This window comes from Macrobrachium nipponense, chromosome 44, assembly GCF_015104395.2.
Source record: "Macrobrachium nipponense isolate FS-2020 chromosome 44, ASM1510439v2, whole genome shotgun sequence".
Lineage (NCBI taxonomy): Eukaryota > Metazoa > Arthropoda > Malacostraca > Decapoda > Palaemonidae > Macrobrachium > Macrobrachium nipponense.
In genome coordinates, this window is record NC_087221.1 from 9,006,193 (window position 1) to 9,030,281 (window position 24,089).

Below are 24,089 nucleotides of genomic sequence, written 5' to 3' on the forward strand. Positions count from 1 at the left end.
AATCCACGCCTAACGGGTGTCAAGTGGGAGTTGCGAAAAAAAAAAAAAAAAAAAAAAAAAAAAAAAAAAAAAAACTCAGTGCCACTGACCACTACTATGTTTACAAATGTTTAGAATAAGGATTATCATTTAAATTTTGTGAAATAAATGAATCGAAACATATATGTCTCTACAATGACTATGTTTCATTGCCTTACGAAGCATAAACGAATGTACAAGGACGCTCGCGCCCTCACAAACACGCATAAATGAAAATGTATATTCCCGGACACCGCCTTACGCTAAATTGGACCCATATGGCAGAGGGTTTGATGGGAGTAGGCCTATCGAAGGTTTGTGCTATGATTACAGCCAGCCATTTCCCTGGAGGTACGGTACCATATGAGGCCCACACAATGATATACTGGACACATATCGGCCCCGACTACTTACCCACCTCTTAACTGTAATAGCTTTCGAGATGTGTAACTCTTTCTATCCTTTTTTTCTTATTATTCTTCTCTTTCTACTTCTCACTGCCCACTACTCGTTCTTTTTTTTTTACTTCTTCTCAAGTCTTACTTTTCTTTATTTTATTATTCTGCACTTTATGTCAGTTTCTGCCTCTTCTTTATATTGGTGTTGAGTAAAATCCCCCTGTTCTCCTTTTTATCTCACTTTTATTTTTCTCTTTTCCTTTTTATTAAGCTCCTCCTCCTCCTCCTCCTCCTTCTCTTCTTCTTCTTCTTCTTCTTCTTCTTCTTTTAAGTAATGGCTAGTCTCCTTTAATATAGAAAGATTCCATTTTCATTTGTACAAGACGAGACTATGTATTCACATGAGCGATATTACAAACACACACACACACACACACACACATACACAGGCAGATAGACCAAGAGAGGAAAAAGATGAAGGAATTCCCAACAGTGAAATAACGTTAAAATCATATCGGGACAGTACCTGAAAATATGGAAAATACAAATGAAAATAAGTAACAGTCAAAGATATTAAATGCATAACATATAACCTTGGTCATCAACCCAAAGTAAATATGAATACGAAGTCAGATGATATTCGGTGACATCAACAGTGAGGCACAGGAGACGTAAAAAATGAAGACAATGGCTTCATTCCGAGTAACAGTTACAGTAAACGTTGCCTCCTACGAGGACAAATTGCGAGAAATCGCTGGTTGTTTCCTGATCAACTTTCATATTGGCGTCGCAAAAAGTTTAATCAACTATTGTTCGCCTCACAAAAGTGCTTGCGGATTGATTCATCGCTCAAGTAAATTTCATGCGATTTTACTTAGTCTGTCTTTTTTCGTTAACTAACATTCAACGGTTCTTTTGATCATCAGCGAAGGCTTTGTTATTCGGAAAAATTATGGATTTAATCTTTCATTTCCCAGTAAACGTCTAATTTATATGCATATAAATAAATTTGTATGTGTGCTTTGGGGGGGGGGGGGGGGGTGGGGGGGGGGGGGGGGCGGGATAGGGGCAGGGCGCTCGCATGTATGTTTTGGAGTGTTTTAAGCAACAAGTTCCGACAGACTGACCTTACGTGCTGTCACGGGGCTCATAACAAGTTACCTCAATTCTGTGTCATCATCCAGGGGCCAACGGTGTAAGAGGCTGGTCCCGGACTGGACGATGGCAAGCCTCAACGTGCAGTTTGGTTCTCGTAGTCATAATGAGAAGAAACTGATGAACAGTTAAAAATGTTCACTCATAACTGCTTATGTGTGTGTGTGTATATATATATATATATATTTATATATATATATTATAGATATATATATATATATATATATATATATATATATATATATATATATATATATATATAATGAATACATAAGGACTGTTTCACAGAATAAATTCCTGACTCACATCAGGAACAAAGCTTGACCTCCAGAGTGACAGGTCAAGGCGGTACCGACTGACCTAATATATATATATATATATATATATATATATATATATATATATATATTATATATATATAAACACATACATAGATGTGTATGTGTGTGTCTGTTTGTGTAAAATAATTATGTTTCGTAAATTATAATCACTCATTTCGTGACTTCTGTGTTGTCAAATAAAAAACAAAGACTAGCCAAAAAAAAAGGGACGATTTTTCGTAATTCCCTTCAATTAAACTTTCACAATTTATAATTCGGATAACTGACAGTAATGCCAGAAATTAGTTAACAGTGAACGGGGGGTCCCCATCACAGTCTAATTTTTCCATCACTTGTCGTCGTCAATGATGATTGGTTGATGGTTTTCATGTAGCACAGAACCGCCCACTTCCGACTCTAAATCGCGGGTTAGAGGTGTTTCTTATCACACCTCGTGCCCTGTATTCTCCCTCCCGTCCCCCAAATCAACACCCACCCCCATCCTCCCTCTGTACCTGTCCACGGCCCCCCCTCCCCTTTCATCATACTTAAGCAAAATCCTTTCATTCGAAGAAGTCCTCCTCCCCCTATTTTCCATAAAGGGCAAATCCCTCTCTTCCTTCGAAAAAATGTTTCCCTTTTTCACTCGACAAAAATTTTCTTCAATCGAAGAAGAACTGCTTTTCCCTTATTGGTTCAGATTCTCTCTTAGATTTTTTTCACTTTGAAAAATAGTTACTTTTTAAAAGAAAGTAACTGGCTTTCTTCATTCAAGGAAAAAGTAACGTTCAGTAGAAAAACAAGTTCCTCTCTCCGGGCGTAGAGGGTCTGGCCTTCATTCGAAAACTCTTCTGATCCTCTCTGAAGGTCTCATACTTTGCTCGAATTAGGATCTTTTCCTCCGATGAAACAGACCCCTGCTCAAATGAGCAGGAATTCCTTACTCTTCTTAGTAAATAATCTTCCTGGCATGTATTCAAGTTTCTTTTCTTGCTGGAGGAAGAATACCAATTTCCCCCAAAAATTCCTTTTCCTCTTTCTTACCAGGTTAGAAGTTTCCTTTTCTCACATGAAGAGCACCTTTACCTCACTCAGAGATGACGCTATTTTCTCAAGTGGAAAATATTATTTCCTTAATCCGCTCAACGAATGAGAAGTGTCTTCTCTCACATCGAGAAAAGGTCCCTTTCTGCACTTGACGCAAGAAATTCCTCTCTGAAAAAAGAAGTTGTTCTACAATCCAGTTTTCCTCACTTGAGGAAAGTATACCCTCATTTGAGGAAAGAAAAAAAAAATTTTTCCTCGCCAGAATTTTCCATCGTGAAAAGAAAGATTTTCCTTGCCGGAAAACAAGTTTATTGTGCTAGATGAAGAAGTGACTCTTCTTCTGTGAGGAAAGAGTATAATTATTTCCTCATTTGAAGAAAGAGTTCTTCCCCATTTAATGAAGAAAGCTCTTTTCACACGACGGATAATGTCTGACTAACCAGAAACCCTCACAAACAACAACACAAGCCATCAGCTGTCCCCTTTTCCTTACCCGGTCTCTCCCAGCAATCCCCCCCCCCCCCCCCCCCCTCACCCCTTCCCTACCTGAAGCTACCGGATACCTGAGCCCAATGTCAATTCATCAGTTTCTGTTAGCATTTTATTTGATCTGTCTCGCGTTTATCTTGGATCCCGTACGCCCATAATGGGTCTACCACGCCCACCTGCCCACCCACTATCACATACATTCAGTTCAGGCTCATTTCCATTTTCACATCTACTCCGCCCCCGGGATTCATCTGCAGGCCCTTATCATGCCGCCCACCTTATTTATATGAGCCTTCCATCACGCCCTCTTTAGCACTCTTACCACACCACAGCCACTTTCCAGCAGCTCAGATTCACGCCCACTCGAACGCCCGGCTCTCGTATCCTCTTTTTCGACTTATTTACTACATAGTAATTCATACTATGTTATAGACCTGCTCTTAAGTGGTCATTGCCGCAGTGAAGGCGAAAAAACTTTGTGTAGCCAAATTAGGACAATTTTGCAGTTAGGTAAATGGTAATGACGTCTAAAATGCAGTGCATGGTATAAGGAAGTTTCAATGTCAATTATGTACGAATATTATGGGTTGTATGAATACTGTTGTTATTAACACGTTCACTTATATCTATATATAGTATATATATATATATATATATATATATATATATATATATATATATATATATTGCGTGTGTGTGTGTGTGCAATATACATCATCTATCTATCTATCTATCTATAATATATATATATATATATATATATATATATATAATACTATATATAGATAGATAGATAGATAGACATAGTATATTACACACACACACACACACACACACACACACACATATATATATATAATATATATATATATGTATATATATATATATATATATATTATATATATATATATATATATATATGTCCTCAAATCCACGGTAGGTAGGTGAGTGAAACTAAGGACTTTGAACAAACATTTGTAACTTTATTTCTACATTCAGAATGTAGAAACTAGGTCAAAGTCCCTAGTTTCACTCATTTCTAATGAATAATTTAAGGATATTCTCAAGCATGTGTTCCGTCGTGCCACATTGAATTTATATATACTATATATATATATATATATATATATATATATATATATATATATATATATATGTATATATATATATATATATATGTGTATATATATATATGTATATATATATATATTGTATATATATATATATATATATATATATATATATATATATACATATATATATATATATCTATATACGTATATATTGACCCGTATCACCTGTCAGTATCTTCCCCGCTATCAGGTTTGTACTTTTTGGTAGATTTGCAGTGCTCTCGCAGCACCTCTCTGAGGTGAATTTTCAGTTATAGTATTATTGCTGTTCAGTGCCCTTCTCATTGTCTTTCAGTATCTCCTATTCCCTGCTAATACCTTTTCAGGTGTTGGTTCCAGTAGTAACTCTCCGTACATGTACAATATATTCCTATCCTGTTTTAGAACCTCTTCTTTTATGAGTTTCTAGTTTCCTGAATTACCTGTCAGCACCTTGCAGTATGTTTCCATTACCTTTCCAGTACCATCCTGTATCTTTTTGGGAGCTGTCTGTACCTTGCAGTATAATTCCAGTATCTTTTCTGCATCTGTTCAATACTTTGTGAAGACCTACTCAGCAGTTTTTCAAAGCCAATGAGAGCCTACACAATCCTTATTCATTACCTCTTGAGGATACTGAAAAGTTTAGTATCCTCGATGATAAAAAAAAAAAAACCTTCTTGCCGCAAACAACTAATTCCATCCCATCTCACCCCCACCCCAAAGGAAAACCATCTAAATTATATCTTGATCCATGTGCCATGTGGTGACTTTCAAGATGCATCCAAACAAGCAGAACTATCTGAGTAATTCATGTGTGCATTCTGGCTTTTATGAGGAACAACCTCACGTGCATCCTACCATTCTATAATTTGTCAAGTACGTTATTGCATTCATTCTAACGCGCGCCAGATATATTCCTGCTTGCATTTTCGTGCTTGCCAGATACGAAGAAACATTCTTCCGTAAGCGTTTGCCCTTCCATCAACCCATTATATTTAGGTGGCTTTTTCCAGCGTTGGATTGAAAAGCCCGAGATAGCCTCTTGGAGATGAGGTCAAATGAAGAGGTGAATTCCACATGTTATAAAAGAAGGTCGTATAGCAAGTCACGACAATAGGGACTTAACTTAGTATCTCGGATCTGTGTTCTAGGTACCCTCACACTGCTGACCTGTAATGGGGGCCCAGTTGTGACCGACGCTGACCCCGGACTAGACAGCCATAGCTGTAAACATGTTAGTTACACTTAAAGACGCTAATAAAAACAGACGCACATTTGTTTTTTTTATTCCCCAGAGAGATGCAACGCAGATGGATTAGCAACATATTCTCTTGCGACATGACGCTTTGATCGAGACTCAAGCAATGAGTCATGGGCCGGTGCTTTACTCACTATGGCCTTATGGCGTCGCTGCACTTGATCCATCTTCGAGATGAATGATATGAAAGGGAAATTTCCTCCCTCCGAGGCGACTCATTAGCTTTAACTCACACGAAAGCTTAATCTGTCATTAAGAAACGGTGACAAGTTTCAATAAAGACTAAATCAGTTTGAGGGCTATAAATATTGCTGAGGTTCGGCGAACAAAATTTATTCAGAATGGAATTTGCGATATTTATTGCTACTCATCCATCTTGGCGCCGTCATCTCTTGTTCGGAGTTCTTCGTCTTCCCCCTCCTTCTCCACCTCCTCCCTTTTTCTCATTCTCCATACTTTCCTTATCATACTTTCAGCATCCCGATTGTTGCTTTTCTTATTGAGATGAAGCGTCCATCGAAAATCGATTAGTGAAAACGACAGAGAATACTTCAGAAATCCCAGACCCATTTACACAAGCAAGTAAATAATTAAACAATTTTTTGGAAAAGCCAGCCCGTAAACAAGTAACGTACAGGGACATATACCCTTCACAAAGGAATGATCGATTATGAGTAGATGCTCATCTATATCGGAATATGTTTTCAAAGGCCCACAAACAATTTCCATCACACTCAAGCTGAAAAGGGCAATTCGAATGAAATGCCACCAATTGACTCGCTGCTGAGTTGGGAAATTGAGTAAAATTCGCTGGTGCGCCAGGCGCCTCATATATTTATTATTTCCTATATATATATATATATATATATATATGTATATATATATATATATATATATATATATATATATATCGTGGGTTTGTGTGTGTGTATTATACATGTATCTTTATCACAATATGAACCCACGAATGAGTGACTCATTACAAGCATATATAACTGAAACAGTACCACAAGATATATGCCGTAATATTCTCTCTTATGTATGTCGAGTGTTGATTCATACTCTGTGTAAAATGAATATCACCGGTAAACGAATTTTGTCTCCTCGAATGTGTCGTTTCTTATTTTTTTATGATGTCAGAAGCTACCGATGGTTTACTCAAGATTTCTGTGACTGAAATATTGTTTATGAATTAGAGTAGCGGCTTTAGACTTGATTCAATAGTTAGAATTTGAATATGAGAGCGACCACGGTTTTGCTATACCTGAAATAAACGACCGCCTTCCCCCTTTTATAATTAGGAAGTGGAAACAGTCGGTAAATAACCAAGTTAATCGTTGTTAAGAGATCAAGAGAAGCGAGTCATTCCTTTAGGCTTTAGGACGGAGTTAGTTTCTACAGCGTGTTTAATAGTTGAACCCTATTTATCAATATGACACCCAGGTTTTGAATTTACAGTTTAAACAATAATAATCTTCATTTATTAGTTCATACTCGTTAATCGCCTCTTACAAGACACTCCGCAAGATTTAAAGTAGTCTGGTGATAATAATAACGGCATCAGCAGTAAGTGCAATAAGAATAATACACTAATCATAACGGTACAGTAATGACTACAATCATTTTCCGCTCGTCGCCGAGTGGAAAGTATCACCACCACCGGCAAATCCTCGGGCGACCTCAATGAAGCAGTCGTGTGAAAAACGAATCGAGGAGAAAAAGTGATAACAGGACTGCAACCGCAATCCTCCGCCAAAGACAAACAATTAATCGACAATTAAATCCTTTTTATCAGGGAGAATGTGACTACAAATGGCAGGAAACCCACAACCAGGCAGTTTAAAATGATGAATGGGGCTACCAGCTCGCTACCTCATAGCTCCAGCAAGCTTTCCGTTCCAATTTTTTTTTCTTTTTTCGTTTCTTTTCTCGTGTCTCTTTACCACAACAAAAGAGAAAAAGAAGAAAAGAAATTCTTGCCTTATGCAAACCGCTGTTCCTTTCTCTTGCGCTTCTTCTTCTTCTTTTTTTTTTTTTTTGACCACCGCCGGAAACCTCAAGCATATACCTGCAACCTCTTCTGCTAACCTACGTGAGGTTGATGAACCCTTTCATATTGAGGTGCAAAGGCGTTACTGGATAACAACCGGAATAAAAAAAGGATAAGGAGAGTTATTACAGTTACATCTTTAATCGTAACAGCTATAACAGTGAAGGCAATAGTATAACAACAGAGGAAATAATGACACAACTACAAGAGTTATTACAATAGTAACCAATTACAGCAATAATAGAGCAGCAGTGTAATAATAATAATAATAATAATAATAATAATAATAATAATAATAATAATAATAATAATAATAATAATAATAAGAGAAGAAGAAATAGTGTTACTACAAACAGAGATTTGATAAGATTACAAGAATCTAACAGATAACACTATAAAAAACTAATATTGATAACTGCAACAAAGGAAGTAAAGCAATAATAAATGCAGCGATAACTAAAATCAACATGTCCCTGTACTTGCTATGTTACATATGGTAGCGCATAGATTTGTCTCCGATTTTCCTTATTAACTACACTTGTTTTGCTATACCCGTGATAAAAGGAAGAATCTATGGGTGACCAGGTAGGCATCCGTATTTACAGAATAATTAAATACACTAAAGTGAAAAATTCCGAGTAATTTAATAACATAGACCTAACTAAACAAAAGAAACATCAGATATTTACCAAAATACTAAGCAGAAAATAATCTCAGTAATTTCTACCTATGCATCTAGCTTAACATTAAATCTTTACAATCTTATTCATTTTTACCTATGCAGTTAACTCGGCTTCAGATGTTCACAGGAAATGTATGTTATATGTTCTGATAGAACTACTTTGCAATAGATGTCCAGAGAAATAATAAAAAAGGAAAAAATTAAAGAAATTATACTGCATCACTTCAGCACATGTTTACTTTAATTTTTTTTTCAACATTTAGGTCCTTTTCCAGTATCCACTCAGATTGTATTTCTTTTTCGAGACTTTCTTTTATTTGACTGCATTTCAGACCACCCATTTTCCCATCGCAGCGGTCACATCCAATAGCAAAGGTGATGTTCATATCCTTATTCTTCGACATTTCCTTCTGGAATTTCTCGTACCTCTCCCTCCCCTTGCCTACCCTAGAAAATATCTAAGTAATAATAGTTTTAGCTCATAATTTTATGAAGAGGTACTTAATGATTCATTTAAACACTTCTAACGTTGACACACAGCAACGCTAATGATTCATTGCGGGAAGAATGTGATGATAATGTTAATATGACAGTCATTTAGCATCGTTATTTGCGTTGTAAATGAATGTTCTCAAAACAAGTGTAGCAAGAAGATAATAATGGCTGGTTAAAATGTAAGCGCGCTCAAACGCGAAAAATGCTGAAAATCCGAACAATTCAATGATTAGCTCTCAACTGGTCAACATAAAGTATTTTTGGCTTAATTTATTATGATATGTTATGTCATGATAAATTAAGTAATTAAAATAAAACTTTATGAGAAGTTAGACGCTTGAAACGCTTAATTTTGTACGCTCAAACATACACACACACGCGCGCGCGCATCCTGCTAATTGCCGTATCCTCAAGTACTTGCAAATCCTTTCCTTCTCTTACTCTGAGATAATTTTTTCGGGAAAATAAAAGACAAAATCCACCAAGCAAAGTGAAACAGTGGAGTACCACTGCGAGGCCTTTCGACTTCTCTTCCTTTACTTTTACTGATATAAATATAAAAAAGGCTTAGAAAGAAAGCTTGTATAAGTGACAGATAGAGATTACAAAGGAAATTATGTACCTGAAATCCAGCACAGCTGAAGAATTAGCAGACCTACCCAAAACAGGGGTACAATTTAAGAGGTTTGCGAAGAATTGAGCCCAACTGCTCGGGGGCAGGAACAAGACAATTGAAAGATTATGTAAAAAAACATTTTTTCGTAAAGTATATATTTCAAAAAAAAAAATATATTAAGCATACAGATACATAGAAAAATCTATAAGGTAATTAATTTGTAATTAAGTGAGTGATTTTATCTTTAAGTGAGTGATCTTATCTTAAACATTTTGCTGATAAAAGGGTCTAAATAATACAAGTCAGTGCTAAGGTTAAACATATATATGTAATTCTTTGAAAAATGCTATTTACCTTATATAATTTATATTCCTTTAAAGTTGTATAGCTATGTTGACGATATTTCAACCATTTTGCCTGCTGATATTCATGTAAATGAATTACCCTCCAATTTGAATAATCAGGTACCATCAATTAAGTTTACTTTAGAATTGGAATAAAATCAATTGTCTCTCTTTCTTAGAGAACCATCTCAATGTTAATTCAGTATTTACAGTAAACCAACCAACAACTTAACTTATGTCAATTTTTATTCAGGTCACCATCTAGATATCAAAATATTAGTTTTTTCTTTTATGTTTTTACGAGAATTGCGCTATGTCAGTCCCTAATATTTGGATCAAGAAATCGAATGCATAAGAAAAATTGGGACAGATTTATGTTATCCTTCACACGTATTAGGTATTTGCTATGATAAAACCCACAAAATGTTTTATACTGAAAGTAACATGGAGAAAGAAACTTCTAAGAACATTCCCATCTTGCCTTATTTTAGCGGTTTTGAAGCTATAAAATCATCGTTAAAATCTTTCAATGTCAAACTTGTTTTTTCATATAAGACACTAAAAGGAATGCTAATGAAAATGGTCCTAAGGAAAGCAACAATATAATATATAAAATTCCATGTTTGAACTGCCCCTCTTTTTACATCGGCCAATCTAGCAAGAATTTAGAAGTAAGAATAAAAAAGCATAAGTAATTTGTTAAAACTGGGCAAACATCCAGTGCAATATTTATTCATTTAAGTAAAATCTCTCACAGGATAAATTGGACTGGCAGCTCAGTGATTGTTAGATCACTGAAATCCGGCATTTTACAACTTACTTCCAGTTGTCATTTGGAACGTAGCTCGTGCTTGTATTATTTGGACCCTTGTACTAGTAAATGTTTCAGAATAAAATCTCAAAGGTAAAATCACTGACTTAATTACAAATTAATTAACTTATAGATATGTATCTGTATGTTTAATATATTTCTTGTAAAAATGTTCACAGCAACAAAATTTTTTATTGTTTACCAAAATGAGATTTATTGAATTGTACTTTTATAAAATTTTTGTCCCTGCTGCCGAACAGTTGGGCTTAATTCTTCGTAAACCTCTTAAATTCCACCCCTATTATGGCTAGGTCTACTAATTCTTCAGCTGTGCTGGATTCAAGGTTCATATTTTTCTTTATAATCCCTATATGTCATTTATACAACCTTTCATTCTAAGCTTATTTTCATATTTATATCAGTTTGCTTAGTAAAGGACGAGAATTCGAAAGGCCTCGCAGTGGTACTCCGTTGTTTCACTTTCCTTCGTGGATTATATATATGTATATATATATGGGGATATATATATATAAATATATATATATATATATATATATATATATATATATATACATATAATACATATATATATATATACTTTATATATATATATATATATTATATATATATATATATATATATACATATACAGATATATATGTATATATCATTATATATATATATATATATATATATATAATATATATATATATATATATATATAATAATATAATATATATGTATGTATGTATATTATATACCTCAGATAATGAGCCGTTGCTCAACAGAACACAAGGCGAAGCGAGGGGACAGGCATCCTATGCATAAAACTGTTTATTGGCCGACCTTGTACGCCTTAATTTCAAGTCCTATTTTCACGTTAAGAAAGGATATAAACAGAGTGAATAAGAATAAAAAAGAAAAACGTCATAACAGTAAATCTATAAGAATGTGAATATTTAAAGCCACAAAAATATAGGAAACCACAGCAAAGCGAATGAGATTTAATGACGATAACTAAATATGCGAGAAAAGAAGCGGCCGATGTCCAAATGTGTGAACCATTGTGGTTTAAAGAAAAACTAGAAACGAAAAAAAGTTAATCCATGAGTTTTATGGGAAAAAACTTCAGCGAAGTCAAAGCTTCCAGACGACAAGTCACTGGGAAAAAAAGAAAAAAGAAAATAATAATTAGAAAAAATAGGGTTGACGCTTTAATGATGACAGTCCACGAAATATGCGGCCGAGGGAGAGAGAAAAAAAGAAGAAAAGGCAAGAGACTTGGCGAATTTTTTCTATTGTTTTGATTATACCATTAATCACGTAACCAGTTATTGTTTCGTTATCCTGCGCTATATTTTCGAAGAGAGAGAGAGAGAGAGAGAGAGAGAGAGAGAGAGAGAGAGAGATTTTGTTGAAGTGAATAGGAAGGAGAATTACCTCGTCGAGGAGTTGCAAGGATTAGGATGTTTCAAAGACTTGTTAGAAGACATCATGTGATCACTTATCTCTAGGAGCAGGTTTTACTGTTCATTCAGTGTCCTAATGATTTTGTCTAGCTTCCTTTTAAACTCTTCCACGCTGTTGCTGTTTACAACTTTTGGTGGCAGTTTATTCCATGTATCACATATCTTGTATATAAAGAAGTTCCCACAATGGGAAGTGTTGTATCTCTTCAGCTCTAGTTTCCATCCATTTTTTCTTGTCTGGTTTTCGTTTAACGTAAATAGGTTACTGTCTACTTTTGCTATGCCACTTAGCATTTTGAATGTTTTTTTTAGTTGTCCTCGCAATCGTCGCGTTTTTAAGCCATATATGTTCAGGCTCTCCAGTCGTCTTCGGTAACCTATTTGCCTGATGGATGGAATTAAATGTTTTCTATTAGTTAGCTAGTCTTCGATTCAGTCTGCTGTTTATCCCACAATTGTTAAAGCTCTAACGTTTGTCATTAGTTTCTTGTGTGGAGCTTTGTCAAAGGCCTTTTGAAAATCAAAGTAGAGAATATCTATTTCTCTACCACAGTCGTAGATACCAAGCATGTTTTGGAAAAACTCCTAAATGTTTGATAGGCAGGATCTGTTTTGCCTGAAGCCATGTTGACTGTATAACAACAGGTTATTTCTATCAATGTGATCCACAGTTTGATCTGCAATTATGGACTAAAAAATCTTACAAGGGACCGCGTTAGACATATCGGTCTATAATTTCCTGACTCTTCTCTTGGATTTTTTTTTTTGTAAACAGGGGTACATTACCTAGTTTCCATCTTTCAGGCGCCTTTCGTTGGTCTGCTGTTTTTCTGTAAAGTTGGTATAGAAGAGGAACTATCTCCTCTTTTAACTCTTTAATTTCTCTTGGATGTATCCCATCCGGGCAGTAGATTTGAACTTGTTTATTTTTTCTATTTTGTTTTTTAACGTCTTCTTCCGTAAATATGATTTTGTTAAGTGGTTCTGCCCCTTCATATTCAATAGCTGGTTCAAGGATTGAGATTGTGTCTTCAATTGTGAAAACGCTAGTAAAAAACTAATTCAATAACTCTGATTTTTCCAAGTCTTAGTTCACTAGATTTCCTCCATTATTTCTTGGGAGACCTATGCTATTTCTTATGGGCTTCATACTATTAACATGAGCAAAGAGTTCTTTTGGGTTTTCCTTACAAACTAATGGAACTATCTTAACCTCTTTTATCTTTGCATTTCTTACTAATTTATCCACCAATCTACAGAGTTCTTTATGTCTGCTTGTTTCTATTGGTGTTGGGTGTATATTCATTGATTTGTGGAATCTGTCTCTTTCTCTTATTTTATTTTTAATTTCTCTGCTGAAACACTTAGGCTGAGGGTTGCCATTTGTTAGTATTTGTAGGAGGAGGAGGAGGCGGAGGAGAGAGAGAGAGAGAGAGAGAGAGAGAGTCTAGTTGAAGTCATTATGATCTAATGAATGTCTGATGTATGGTTTCCTTCCTGTGGAAGGAGAATTACCTCGTCGAGGTTCTGCCATTATTAATCTTGATAAAATGGTATCTATTTGAAGAAGAGCTGATCACCCACTTCTGCAGGAGGAGGAGGAGGAGGAGGAGGAGAGATAGAGTCTAGTTGAAGTAATCATGATCTGCTGAAAGTCTTCTATCTGGTTTCATTCCTGTGGAAGGAGAATTACCTCGTCGAGGCTCTGCCATTCTTAATTATGATGATAAAATGGTATTTATTTGAGGAAGAGCTGATCACCCACGTCTGCTGGATGGATGGGAGGAGGAGGAGGAGGAGGAGGAGAAGGAGGAGGAGGAAAGAGAGAAGAGAGAGAGAGAGAGAGAGAGAGAGAGAGAGAGAGAGAGAAAGAGCATACTACCCTTTTCTTGTAAACCGTTTTGTCATTCTATCATTACAAGTATCCCAAGATCGCCTGCTGGTTGCGGAAACCACATAAGCTTTTAATATTTGTAGGAACAGTGATTATTCAGAACAATTTTCCATAGGCAAATTTTAAACAACAATTACCATTGCACAGAGATACCCTGGAAACGAAATGCAGGTTATACGATTTTTATTGTTCAAAGAAAACTTGCATTCAATGTGCAAATTATACCACACTGATTGTTCAGAGCAATGTTAAATGATATGGAACTGACCCTATCCTACATTACATATATAAAAGTGAATGTTTGTATGTTTGTGGGCTTGACCGAACCGCTTGACCGATCTGGACAAAATTTGGAACGTGACCATTATTTGAACCAACTTAAATAATAATATAAGTTTCAAGCCCTTACTGCCGTGACACACAGACAAGAACAGACAAAACAAGAGATCCAAACAGAGCTGTTTTCTGTAGTAACCGAGGCCGAATTGAAAGCAAACGTTCCAGTCACGGTTTCTGTAACCCATGTAAATATTGCATGTCAACTTCACTATTTGTAACTCCCTGACAATAAATTCGACATTTTTTCTTCATTATATTTGAATATCCTAGTTTTTAGGTCAGACTGATGTTACTACGAGGCTTAATGAAAATTAAATGACGACTAACCAGAGGATTCTTTGGAACTGGAATGTGTTGCAGGAACCATATGCACAGTACTGCTACTGTATTCTTATCACTGTTATGTTCTCATTCATTAATGTAGTTTCAGATAATTTATGATAGTAAATCAAACAGAAAATAGATCTGCAAAAATGTTTGTTCTGATGCTAATACTAATTTTTAACAAACATGGCAGTTTAATAAACTAAAGTTTAAAGTGTGGTCAACATTATCTACAAATAGATGTACTTAAAACATACAGTTGAATGTGAATATTACTATTTGATGTGTGGGTCTGGGTAATAAATAAATAAATAAAAAAGCAAATAAATAAATACATAGATACCTATTCTGTGGACTAATCCATGGGGCCAACAACATTCATAATTTCACTTCTTTCCAAGGTAAATGAACGGCCGCCATTTAGTTTCCCGGGCAATACCGGGTTGGTCAGCTGGTATAAAATAAATGGTAATAGCTTGTTCACGTGTCAAGAAGTACTGTACCTATATTTTGCATGTGTAAGTTATACTGTTGTATGTCTTTTTTTGTGGGATAGTCAAAAGAAAACATTCACGTCTGACGACTTTTTTTTTTTGTTTTCCTTGTTTTCATGTCAGTACGTCTATATATATATATATATATATATATATATATTATATATATATATATTTATATGTATATATATATATATTATATATATATATATATATATATACACAACGATGACGAAGGCAAAAGCCTAATATACGGAGACTAAAGCAAATAGAAAGGCACATGAACAATCAACAGCATTTATTGCTGCCGACGGCGTGTGGCATTAATCTACGTCACACATAATTTTTTTTAAATAAAAAGGAACGTCATTACATAAAATTATAAAGATGAAAATACATTTCTTAAAATATTTTCAAAAAAACCTACCAAATACATGGCTAAAAGTGACTAAACATAAAAGGTAAATCTGGTAGGAAGTAAACAGAAAGCAGAAAAATTCCATAATAACAAAGATGTGGAAGACGTCTGGACATTTAACAGGGGAACGAGTGCTTTCATGAAAATTAACTCTAAAGAAGTAAGCTTGTCCTCGTGTTGGGCTGACTGCAGACTGATTTCTTACATTTGATCATTCTGGCCAGGACAATCTGCCATCCCGTCCTATAACTGGCTACAGATACAGACGCGGACTTAGAGTAGCCGTCCCATACATCCAACATAAGTTCCCAGCTCGCCCTTGGGACAAGTATATTTGTAAATGATGTTAGATGCATTTGTTTTTAATGTTACTTCCTTCAAATAATGGAAGGGATGGCGATGGGTAGTCCACTCGGCCCAGCGTTCACTACCATCTTGATGAACCTCTGGAGGAGTCATTTTTAGGTTCCTGCCCCTCCAATATTTACTCCCTATTTTATCGATGTTATTTAATTTTCAGAAATGAATTTCAGTCTCATCTGATTTTTGATCTTTTAAATGCCCAGCACTCCAAGTTTCCTATGGAGAAGGAAATGTGCAAATCCCATCCTTACCTGGAACTACGTATTTCAAGGGACTCGGAGGGTTTCCATATAAGTATATACAGAAAGAGCACATTTACTGTGTTGGCTACTAATTTTTGCAGTGCGTCATATTTATTTTCAATTAATAGTATTTTTATACTTCTCAATAGCTACTGTACTCTGACTTCGTCCTCGCAAGTCTTCCACAGAGAAATTGAGTTCCTGACAGTTTTTTTTTTTTTTTTTTTTTAAATAATTGTTTTCATGTCAAATATTTTCACGGAATTTCGGGAAAGTTGTGCGCCAATGAATTTTAATTAGCCACATATCATTCATAATGTTCCCAACTCAAAATCTACTCTAAATTTCTCTTTCTTTTCAATGATGATTTTCGCAAGAAAAAGTTAAAAGATAGCAAAAATTTCCTTTTGTAAATATTAAGCTCATTCCGAAGAACCCTCTAAAGCTTGGGTCTCTATTCAGATCGAAGGATAGACTGTCTGTTTCTAACATCTAACATCATTTATAAAAAAATATACTTGTCCCAAGCGTGAGCAGGGAGTCTAATTGGATGTATACGCACAAGACGGCTAATGAAAATCTGCGTCTTTAGCCATCAGGGATGCAGATTATCCAGGCCCGAATGATTAAATATAAGAAATCGCTCTGTAATCTACAAAACGCAGATTGATATGAAAAAAAAAAAAAAAAAAAAAAATAGCCTACGAGCTTACGACTTTAGAGTCAGTTTTCATGGAAATTCCCAAGGTCCTTTAAATATACTCGGAGTATATTTAAAGGACCTTGGAAATTCCCTTGGAGAGAGAGAGAGAGATAGAGAGAGAGAGAGAGAGAGAGAGAGAGAGAGAGGGAGAGAGAGAGAGAGAGAGAGGCCAAGGTCATATGGAAAGGCATAGGGACAATCAACAACTTTTATTATGGCCGACGGCGTTTTGCAATAATCCATTGAATTTTCAATGATGCAATGACGCATAATTTGTTAAATAGAAAGGAACTTCACTACAAAATTATGAAGACAAAAATACATTCCTTAAAATACTTTAAAACAAACTTACCCGGTACTACATGGCTAAAAAAGTGACCAAACATAAAAATATAAAACTGGTAAGAAATAAACAAAACAGCAGAAAAATCACATAATAAACAGATGTGGAAGACCTCTGGGCATTTTTCGAGGAAACGAATGCTTTCATGAATATTGACTCTTAAGTAGTATGCTTTTTCGAATTTTTCATATCAATCTGCATTTTGTAGATTACAGAATGATTTCTTATATTTGATCATTCGGGTCTGGACAGTCTGCATCACGTCTTATAACTAACTAACTAAGTAACTATATATATATATATATATATATATATATATATATATATATATATATATATATATATATATGTGTGTGTGTGTGTGTGTGTATGTGTTTGTTTGTTTGTAAATTGAATACATTTCCCCCTTAGAGAAGGTGGCTTCCAGTTCTCATTCAGTCTTTAAGACAGAGGCTCCCTGTCCTACGTCTTTCTCTAACGACCGTTCACATTCGATAGAATTTCGAATGAATTGGGAATAAGGAAAGATTGGCTCACCAGGTTCCCAAGATGACTCGGAAACATCATCCCTCAATAAAAAAGAAATTCTCAGGAATGTTGTATTATGAGAATTGATGCCCATTTGGACAACTTCCGAACCTACAAGCTAGAAATGCAGGACAAAGATTTCCAAAAGTTTTCAAATGGTGAAATTTTTCATTAACTGTCGTTGAAGTCCCCAGAAGAGCTTTATATTTATTCCGCAAACCTTCACGTTGATGAAATTGGTAGTCCTCAGCTGGGATCATTAATTCCAGAAACTAGAAATTGAATATCAACGCACCATCTGTTTCGTTTTCATACTTCTTGGCATTTCAATTAACATCATTCACAAACAGAGATTCAATGCCTGTTCTCTTCATATGAACTTTTGTTACTCTCAAATATCGTTAATCCTTATTTTCAGTATATATATATATATATTATATATATAAATATATATTATATATATATTATGTGTGTGTGTGTGTGTATGAACGTATGTATATGTATGTATATATATATAGATATATATATATATATATATATATATATATATATATATATATATATATATATATGTGTGTGTGTAAATGTAATAGAAACAATGCTCCCTTAACTTCTAAAATTCTATGCTCTTTTTTTTGGACACGCTTGTCACTACAAAGCCTCGAGAACCAACTTCAAAGAAATGTGAAAGACATCTTGTTGTCCGGTAGTGGGAAACGAACCCGCGATACCATAATCACGACGAGGTCATCTTGCCGACATGACCACGAGAGGAATAAAAAGTCTATTCCCTCTTGTACTTACATATAACTATCGTTTTCAGATATATATTTATTAGAGATGGAATAGACCCATCCTCACCATCGTAGTCATGTGGGCAATTATTTTTATGCTTTTTTAGGCTGAAATATATATGTAGAATCTACTGTTAATTTTTACCAGATACACGTTTTCGATCACGTCACTGAAGAAATGAATCCTCACCAAAAGGGAGACCACCAGACATCAGGAGAGCAGAGGCCTTTCAGAAACTTTGCGTAGATGTGGAGAACAATGATGAATGTCAGTATTCTCTGAATGAACTGGCTAAAAAAATGGGATACTTTCTGGAAGGAGATAAGGGATATACGACGAAGTGTCTGAAGGAGAAACTAAAACAACACTATGGAGATCAAATAATGATCATAAATCTCAAAGGTAGATTAGAGAATTTTGTCACGTTTCGAGATAAAGGTCATCAAGTACTCTATGAATTTGGCGGCGTGAATAAAAAGCTGACATAATGACAGAGAAGGGGAGATTTATAGATATGGCAGTCTCAATTATCAGGGATGAAATCCAAACCCAAGTGTATGACTGTTCTGAGTACCTGATACAATGGGGAGAACAGATGATGGACTTTGTCTTGTCCCTGAGAGTCTTAGAAGGTTCCTACAAGGTGTCATAAAGTCAAAGGAAGCAAGGAATAGGACAGATAAGCAATGCATTTCTATAGCTCATTCTATCATTTCTGCTACCTGGCCAAGATCATTCCTCGTGCCGTTTCTCTCGTCCATTGTTGTTTACATCCAACGGAGATACGAATCTCGAGAACTGATAGATATGCTCAGTAACATGGGCTTCTGTAATGATCACAAGGAAGTACAACGGCTGTATGCATCAATTTTGTCAACTGATGTACCAATATACAACTTAGATGGTTTCTCCCAATTTATGTTCGGTAATGCAGATTTCAATACTGCGACAATTTCTGTTTACAATATTCACCATACAAATGGCATAGTGTGTGTGACACCAGCTGGTATAACTCAGATGATCTACCACAGACTTACCAAAAGCAGAAGTAGCTGCAAAGTTTGGATAGATACCCATAAAGACTAACAAGAAGCCAACCAAAATAGGACTAAGCTCTATCACCCTTGATCCTCTAAAGGATGCCAATATTTGTCTCCCCAGTCAACTATTGGCATTGTCTTTCGACTACTTGTGGATCTGGAACTTTTCAGTTGATACCTGTCCATCATGTAATGGGTTCGTGCAAACCTTTACCTTGTGACTGATTTCTATGTCTAGGCCTACTACTACAATTTCGAACACTGGCCTGTCCTCTTATGATAGGAGAGTAAGCTGGTCCATAGCAATCACTAACATAATGGCCCCTTTTCTGGCAATTATAAAATGAAGATTTTCATGGAGATGAGTTAGCTAGGCTTCTATTCTGATATCTAGCCGGTATCATAGACCTAACCTGATTGTTGTGCCCTTTTTTACCTTCTCCTATGGTGACTAAAGGTCTGAATTGATAATTTCATTCAGGATTTCTACCTAAGATTTTCTTTACTTCATTTTCAATTTCAATAGCATCATCCTCCAACTTCCAACCATAGGTTATCTTTTCAATAGCTTTTGACAGTAAGCTTCCCGATGGCAAGGATAACCTTAATCCCTAGATAGGAAATCGTACCTGCGCGTAACGCTATGTGAAAACCTGTATCCATATGGAATCACTGTAGGAAAAAATTAAAAAAAAAAAATATGCACACATGCTTTATTTTACCAAAACTATACAAAAGTAAAAAAAATAATATTCTTGAACAAATATCACCCTCAATTATGACAATTAAACTTAACAGAATATATTTTTGATTTATTAGAAAAAAACTTATCAATTGAGGTACTGTAATGATAAAAAAGACACGTCATTCAGCAAAAAAGATTTTCGAATATATGAACTGGGAACTATAAAGAATCCCCTAGGCATCTTGTTCATCCTGGGAACCACAGAAAACATCGGTCCTGGAATAAATAAAAACGGACATATTATTATTTACACTTCAGCAGCAAACACTTGAGTTTTCAGCTATGATGATAGGTTTTGGTGAATTTTATGTTTGTATATGCAATAAAACTTTTTTTATTTTCTAATAACTTTGTTTCTAGTATATTTTCAATGTGTGAATGCAATATGAAACAAATGCAGTTACCTGCTACTTGATGTCCTCATCATCATCTTCACATTTGTTACAAATGACACTGTAGTGTTACACTCAATAATGGTGTCAATTTCATCACTGTCAGTCTGTAGAGGGTCTTTGTGAGGTGTTATCATTGCTTGCATGGAACCTGAAGTACCAATCTCACACTCAATTACAGTCTGTTATTGTGAGGGCAAGGCACAGGAGGTTGACGGGCCAGCCCTAGGGTAGGGGTGGGGAGACTCAGTAATCCCATAATGAGAAATGTCACTGTCCATTCCTTCATCATGGGTAGTGTACAATACCCTATCAAAAGCTGAGGTATTCACCAAGGCATCTAAGTCGAACCTGGACAGTGTTCTCTTACGTTTCCTGGGCATTTTATCACACTAAAAAAAGAAAAAAAATCAATAATACTATATATTGAATAATGTAAGTCGTGTTTCATTATGTACAAGATCTAGTAAGGCTATTACACTCTCAAAACATAGTTATTATGTTATTTACATGCGTTAATGGCCTTTTCTGAAAAATATATTTTTCACCATATACTATCATATTAGGAAATGCTGTGCCATTTGGATACATGAGTACTCACCAAGAGTGGCCGAAGAGGAGCAGCACGTTACACACCTTACAGTATGAAGAACTTGTGTTGAAATGCCCGCCAAAGCACCAACTGAGCCAAGGAAGTATGAATTGTGGGAAAAATTTGGCGGGAAATACAAAAGTACAGGGGGAGCTGTGCCATTTGGCACGGGATTTCCTATCTAGGGTTAACAAGTTTTTACAATTGTCAACTGCTATTATCTGTTCATCTGCCATAGTTGATGTCCCTGGAGTGATTGAAACTGAATGGCTCCATTAATTTTAAAAGTTACATAAGAGGCGACCCATTCTGAGATCATTTCGTTTGTCCCCACTCCAACTTTGAAATATCTCCGCGAGGCTGATAATGTGTGTGTGTGTGTGTGTGTGTGTGTGTATGTGTGTATAGAATCTACTGGTCATTTCTACCAGATACATTTACAAATCAAACACGTCAGAGAAATTCCAGTTGTGTTAAACTATACCTGCTATTGATAGAAGTGTTACTTCGTATTCAAGCCGAGACTGATCTTGTATCAGCAGAAGCGAAGTATCACCATGAATGACTGTGCACTTATTTCATAGTCTCATCACATATCCCGCCAGTACAATAAAGGCAATCAGTTTTCATATTAAAGGAACGGGATTTTGATCTGAGAACTGGAGTACCTTCTGTCTTCATCACGTGCCTCCGATTTGTCTACTCTAGAGTCTACTTTCTTTTTAAAGATTCGAGTGACAGTTACGATGAACTTTGTACGGTTTTTCAGCTTCCTCTAACTCTAGATGCAGGTTGTCTTGTTTAATTCTACTTGCAGAGACCAATGAAGAGTGACCCTTTTCCCCTACTATTTGAATATCTTGGATAATTGGTTGTAGATAGATCGCACAACTTGCCGCCATTGTTCGTTTCATCAATATCACACAAACCTGAAGCAAAAATAATCTGATATTACTCGCCAGCAAGAGGTTTGTATAATAAAATTTACAGTAATGGCCTACATTAAAATATAACTGTAATTTTGGACCTAGTCTGTTCATTTCATCACAGCCTCGTATTTGATAGCATATTATTAGACATGTTCTCCTGGAAACATTGCATGACCTAATTTTACACTTTGTCACGTGATTCCTGACTTAAGCTCCGGAAGGACTTTCTTGGGCTTTTGATATGTTATGATATATGATATCACTCAATATTCCCAGAAAATCAGGGTTATAAAATCTGATAATAGCTACAAACACCATTGAAGAACATATGAAACTTGTTAGAAAAGTCCTGAAGAGAATGAGGAGAGCAACTCTACGGTTAAAATGAAAGAAATACACTTTCCTTAGAATGGGTTTAGCAGGTTTTTACCTAAGTATGTAAAGAAATTTGCAACCATATCTGCTCCATTAACAGATTTACTAAAGGAACATGCACCATTCTAGTGGATAACAAAGCAGCAGGAAGCATTTGCTGAACTGAAAGAAAGACTAACATATTCACCAGTACTTAGTTTTGCAGACACCTACGTTCACACTGATTTGTGCTGCAACAGTTAAATATAATTAACAAACCTACAACATCTTACTTCTACAATCTTATAAATAATCAGGATATTCACTCATGGCAGTTTCAAGAAGTGCACATTCAAGAAACTTAAATCACCAACCTGTAAAATTTCATTTTCCTGTTTAACTCTAAGAAGGAGCCTTTTTGACTTCAATGTGAGGATGTTACATGCTCAAATGATTGCAATTTGAAGTTATACCGCGGATGCAAAATTAGTTCTATAGACTTCTTCATTGCCTGCTTAACCTTGGTGATGGCTCCAACATTAATCATCATAGTCCTTGTCATCATTCGTCGAAGAAAGGAGGAAATGATATATGTCTATACTATATCAGTGTGCGTATATTCGAATTCAAAGTTTAATTTGACCTGTATCCCTACATGGGAAATGTGCAGAATTCAGATAAAACAACGCAAAGCTTTGGGCAGAACTTTGATCCCATAGACGCAAAACGATTCACTTTTAGTTTACTGCCAATGATTCAACACAGGATTGTAGCTATGTCTTTATAGATCATTGCAAGCTGTTAACCGGAGCGGTCAAATTCCAGAGGTAACAGCTGAAATATTCGTTCATTTCTTCTTAATAATTCTATTTTATTATTGTTATATAAACCGTCACTGACCTCTATTGTTGTAACGGCAGTATATGATATATAATATCATCTGGAAATTATTTCTTGTTAGGTTACTGTAAGAAGGATTTGTTAGAAATATTATTCATAAAACTTACAGTTTTAAGCCTTTCATCTCAAGGGGGCAACATGAGTATTATGAAAAAAAAATTAAAAATAGCATTACCATTATATGCCATATTAAACGATGTAGAATATTATTATTGTAATATACATAACATTATTTTACAAAGAAGTTTTCGTGAATCTATTGTGAAAATAAAATTACTTGATAAGTTTCACGACAACGAATGAAACTAAGTAGATAAAAGTTGGTGAACACGCGTTTACAGGGTGACAACATTCAGAACCCTACAACTCCCAGCCCCTCGACCCGATGTTTTAGAATTTGCTGTTTATTAATGAAGAATTGATGATT